Consider the following 5,935-nt stretch of genomic DNA (forward strand, 5'->3'; position numbering starts at 1 on the left):
TCTTCCTTGCCAGTGTAATGCTCAGCCAGGTGAAATAAATGCCAAAGTTAGCCTGGGTCTCTAAAGTTACAGTTCCCAAGAGACACGTCTGTTTCAATTCATTTATACAGGACTTTTTTTAGCATAAATCTGTGGCAGGGATAGCTCCATAAAAGCACGTTCTAGTGTCATCTGCCTTGAGTTTGACTCTCAGTTGAATCCTCACTCCATTGTTTTTGGCTCATACAATTCTTGTGGTAAATTGTACATCAAAATTCCATTCCTTTTCTTACCACATGGCTTTGATCATAATTATTCCAGTCAATGTCCTCATAAATGCTGGTGGCTTAAATTACCATCAGCATATTGTCTTATGAATTTATAACTCCAGTCTAGCCTTCTGGGCTAATAATATATGGAACCAAATATCCAGTACCTCACTCAACTTTTTTACCTAAAAGCCTAAACTTAACTCAACACCCAACATGTAGCATAATTGTAACATGTATCATGTCATCATCTCCTTCACGTCTCAGATTTTATCATTTAAAAAACTTGACTGTTTTTATCTTTACAATCAAAAACTTAATCCAGGTGGTGCCTGCTTCAGCTGCGGAGGAGAGCGGGAGGGGGTCTCGGCGACAGGAAGATACTTGGGCATAAATTGCAATCGATTAGGGGTCATTTCTCAGACTCAAGTTAGAAGTGAGAGTTCAGATCAGTGAGGCCACCATTGCTGCTTTGAACACCTCAGAAGGGGAGAATGGATTTATCAGGAGTGAAAAAAACGAGCTTGCTAGGAGTCAAAGAAAATAAGAAAAGTCCAGCACTACTAGGGCTCCTTCTAACAAACGCAAAGACCGCTCTGATGAGAAGTCCAAGGATCGCCCTAAAGATAAAGGGGCCACCAAGGAGTCAAGCAAGAAGGAGCGTGGCAGGGATAAAACTCGGAAGGGGCGCAGCGCTTTGAGTGGTAGCAGCAGCACCAGGTCTCGGCCCAGCTCTGCCTCCAGCTCGGGCTCCAGCACCAGCACTGGCTCGAGCAGTGGCTCCAGCTCCTTGTTGGCATCAAGCCAATCTGGAAGTTCCAGCACATCCCTCAGCTCCAGCTCCAACTCCAGCTCCAGCTCCAGCTCCAGCAGCTCCTCCGGCTTCCCGAGTCCTCGGCGCAGACACGACAACAGGCGGCGTTCCCGTTCCAAATCCAAACCACCCAAAAGAGATGAGAAAGAAAGGAAACGACGAGCCCTTCCCCGAAACCCACCGAAGTGCACATTGGGAGGCTCACCAGGAATGTGGCCAAGGATCACATCGTGGAAATATTCTCCACCTACCGGAAGATTAAAATGATTGACATGCCTGTAGAAAGGATGCACCCCCATCTGTCGAAAGGCTATGCATATGTGGTGTTTGAGAATCCAGATGAAGCTGAGAAGGCCCTGAAGCACATGGATGGAGGACAAATTGATGGCCAGGAAATCACTGCCACCGCTGTGCTGCCCCCTGGCCTAGGCCGCCCCCCAGGCGATTCAGCCCTCCCAGGAGAATGCTTCCACCGCCTCCCATGTGGCTCTGGTCACCCCCACGGATGAGGAGGAGGTCACGCTTCCGGAGGCGCAGGTCCCCAGTGTGCCACCGCTGACACAGGAGTCGCTCCAGCTCCAATTCAAATCTCCGGATAAGTAGGCCACTGAAGCTCTGCCCCCTGCAACTTCTATATCCCATCCAACTCAATTCTGTCACTTTTCTAGCCGAAGGAGGTCAGTAGGAAAGAAATCCTCACTCAGGGGCAGACTTCAAAGGCAGCATTGAGACATTTCCTCTGAAGGCCAAGCTCTGCTGCAGAAGTGTTGTTAGTTTGGGGTTGTGCCTACAAAGATGCCTCCCACTTACCTGGCTAGAAAGCTCCATGTTTCCAGTCCCTGAGAGGGTCAGTTCAGTGGTGAAGCCAGCAGGGATGAGCAGGGCGGTGGCAGGGCGGCCCCAGCCTGGGAGCACATTTTTCCATTCCACAGATGACCTGGGGCCAGCCTGGTGGCCTGTGGGGTCCTTCAGAAAGGGCGTGCCTCCTTCCATGTAGCTGCCATTCCTGATCGCCTGGCCCTGCTCCCCTGCTTGAGTCCTTCTGATCTCTAGGGTCAAATACCCCATATTAGTTACCATACATGGTTCTGTTTTTACATGTCCTTGTGCACCCAGTGTCTCCTTCCTCTGAAATTGGTGAGCAAGTTGAGAATTAGCTCTGCAGGGTCACCACAGACCCACTCCTACCCTACCCCCATGGCTGTTATTCATGGTGGTCTTTCAGGTTACCTTGGCAACGTGTACATTGCTTTTTTGGCTTTTATTGTACAGTCAGTACTATAAATTTTCTGTTGTTTTTTTGTAACTTTGTAGCATTTTAGACAATGTGTTTGTACTTTGTTGTGTAGAGTGAAAGGACTGTGTTGAATAAACCTAGGCTTAGAATGCAAAAAAATAAAACAAAACAAAAAATCCAATTACAAATACTTTTTACCTGGGTTCCTGTGATGTTCTCTCATCTGTCCTTCATGAAATGACCTTTCAATTAACTCTCCATATTTCAATAAAAAATAATTTAAAACTCATTCTAATTTTGTTATTGTTTTTATATTTCAGAGTCAGATATGAATTTTTTAAAATGTGTTTCATAGACAGAGAAGGGCAAAACTAGCCTAGATAGATATGATAATATAATTTTATTATTAGAGTGTCCTTAAAATTTTCTGGATCTGAGCCTATGAATCTTGTCAGGAATCTTTCTAATTCCTTTAATAGAAAAAAAAAAGCAACCTCTTCTAATATGTAAGACATTTTTAGTGGAAATCTGTGATAGCATCTAATGCAAGGAAAAAGTTGTCTTTGCGAGTTACCCAGTGATAATAAGAAGCCTCCGCTACTGCTATAAAAAGCATGATTTTCCTGAAGTAACCTGGAATACAAAAAGTGTCAAATTTAATTATAGACAAGGAAAGGAATTATCATACTCTTCTTTTGTCATTCCTTGAGAAGTAGTCTAATATCTCTATGCCCCTTTTGAACAGCTCTCTTTTTCTATAGATATTAGTTCAAACCCTACCTACTCTACCTTCCATATAATTCTATTCATGAAAAATTGAGGTTTAATACTTTAAATTTTAGAGTCATTAAACTAGAAAAATTCTCAACAGGAAATCTGGTCCCTGCATTCATCTATGGAGAAAACCTCAGGTAATGTTGCTATGCACAATGAAATTCCAGAGGCAGTCTGCTAAATTTAATGCAGGAATAATAATAGCTCAAGTCAATATTTTAGTATCACCCAATTTCCTGATAGATTGATTCATAATTAGTTCCATTAAATGTGCTAAGGAGATTCCATTTCAATTATGATATTTTACATTCTATCCTTATATACTTATTCTTGAACTGACCAACTTGGAAAACAGACAGAAAACATTCTAATTTCCTTGACCTTCTCTCAAAACAGAATGATTTTTCTCTCTTTCCTTCTCTACATATATCTTAAGATCACTGTTCTTTGTTAAAAGTCAGTAAATAGATACAATTAGGGAATTTAGGAGAAACAATGTATGACAAAATATTCAAGAACAAAATAAGAAATCAAAAATTCTTATGGACTGTGTATGAGAAAAGGAAAAAGAGAAAGAGGGTCAGAGGGAGAAAAAGAGAAATAAAAAGGAAAATGAAGGAAAGGAAAGACTGCGAGGGAGGGAAGAAAAAAGAAAGAAAGGAGAGATGGGAAGGGAGGGAGAGATAATGAAGAAAGAAAAAAGAGAAAGAAAGATGCTTCTGACTCACATTTTTTATTTCTGTGATAAGATCCATGATAATTCCTGGTAACAGAAATTCTTTAACATCCCATGCGTGACCAAATTTTACATTTAGATAGGTCAGTTCAGCTTTTGGTCCCTGATATAGGAGGAGGAAATAAAATAAGAGAAAAATTAATCCTATCAGTGAGAAAATAAAACTGAAATATTCTAAACTATTTCTCTGAGTCATTAAACATTTTAAACATAGAGTACCTGTTTCCAGATTTGATAACAAGTTATCTTCAAAGCTAATGATTTTTTTAAAATGTTTCTTACCCTTGAGAATACAGTATTGGAATTGCAATAGTTCTTTGGGTATATTTTTACAGAATGCTAAGACTTTTTTTTTTTTAAGACCCTTCTTAGTAGCTAGATGGAAGGAGAAAGGGTAACTACTGATTTGCTCCAAACATCCACATATCATTCTCCACTCCTGGACCTGGAAATAGTTTTTATAGCCTTGAAAAAAAAAATGTCAGAAACCTCTTCTGCTGGATTTAAAGGTGGTCTTCATGGTCATGTGGAAGAGGATTAGGAGAGCTGTGGGAAAAGCAGGGCTGGAATGCACTTCAAAGCTGCTACTGTTAGAGATGACTCATGGCAGTGGGCTAGTCAGGCCAGGGCAAGGCGAGTTCTCTGCAGACACAGCTCAGCCTTGAAGGGTTTACAAAATAAATAAATAAATAAATCTGTTGCTGTAGAATAAACTCCATTTCCAGTTTAGAGAAAGAAACTACATGTTTTAATACTTTGTGTCGGCTTTGTTGAGAAAAAAATAGAAAAAAATGTGTACTTCTTAAGTGATTATGGGTTGTCTGTGGGGGAAAAAATGTAGTAATTACCTTAATGACAAATACATTCATTGAGCTTTCTCTAAACAACAAGACCTCAATTATCAGTAGCAGCAAATGAAACAGCAGAAACCCCTGATAAAAGTCAGTATGGAACTTCCTTTATCTATTTTTGATTCAGACTAAATGGGACAGTTAATGTTGTGGCTTGCGCAGAAGCTCTGTAGTACATTGATCACTTACTTCCCCGCCCCTCCCCCCAATGTATTCCAGGATTCCTTCCAGAAAACACAGGCAAGGGAATTAGTGTCCCACCACTGCAGCTGTAATGCTCTCTCTATTCCCCACCTCCAGCTCCCTGACAAATGTATTATGGAGATTGAAGGAGGAAAGGAAAAGGAGGAACAGCTGGGATTCGCCTCAGAGACTTATTATCGTCTAGTGCCATCTATTGGTGCTCTTATTTGTGACTTTCCTAGCCAATTTTTTTGTTTTTTAAGCCTAAGCAATTCAGGACTTTTCATTTTACATGATTAATTAAAATATTAAAGAGCCCAGAGCCAATTGAATTCTCATTTCATATACAGTGACATTCACCAATGCTTTTCTGCTACATAAAGTAAAGGAAATATTGGTTACAATCTTGGTTTATAGGAGAACTATAACAAGGTAATCCCAGTTCTGTTTTGTTTTGTTTTGTTTCTGAAAAGCCCTCCCTTTAGATCTGACTTATCAGGATAATTACCTCAATTTTTCTAACCTGAGAGAATAAATCAGTATTTATAGTTTCATCAATATTGGCTTTACCCAGGCATCTAAGAACCGGGGTGAGGAAAAATATGGATATTGCAGTTCCTTATTTTTTTATTAAAATGGAATTTTTATCCAATATCACCTAAAATGTGGCTGCCAATAAATTCCTCTCTGCCTTCTTGCCTACATATGCAGCTTCTGCTAGCATGATTTTTTTTTATATGAGCAAAGAGAAAAACAGAAATGAGTAACTATCTGATGGCTTTGATTGCTGCAGTTGATAATTTTATTGAGCAAAAAACGCCACCCCACCTTAGTGTAATAATATTTTCTATTCTGAATTGTAGCATAATTTTACTACATAGACACAGAGACCACTGATTTAAGAATCTAAATTCTAGGTTCTAAAAGCAAAACATAGAAATTTCATTTACTTTCTGGCTTGACCCGCTAATTTAACATTAAAATAAAATGAGCCTCCCATGTGGAATGCATGTGTTCAAAAGACATTTTGTTAAAATTGGGCTTCTCACCTCCTACTTGGTAATATTTTGACAGCTTAATATTTGACATGCT

At 40.0% G+C, this 5,935-nt stretch overlaps 1 pseudogene; it reads left to right on the top strand.

Annotated features, from left to right (window-relative positions):
* The first annotated feature begins 482 nt into the window (after positions 1-482).
* On the top strand, positions 483-1,730 carry LOC109373417 (RNA-binding protein with serine-rich domain 1-like; annotated as a pseudogene).
* Positions 1,731-5,935: the final 4,205 nt, after the last annotated feature.

Source organism: Hipposideros armiger, unplaced genomic scaffold (genome assembly GCF_001890085.2).
Source record: "Hipposideros armiger isolate ML-2016 unplaced genomic scaffold, ASM189008v1 scaffold_722, whole genome shotgun sequence".
Lineage (NCBI taxonomy): Eukaryota > Metazoa > Chordata > Mammalia > Chiroptera > Hipposideridae > Hipposideros > Hipposideros armiger.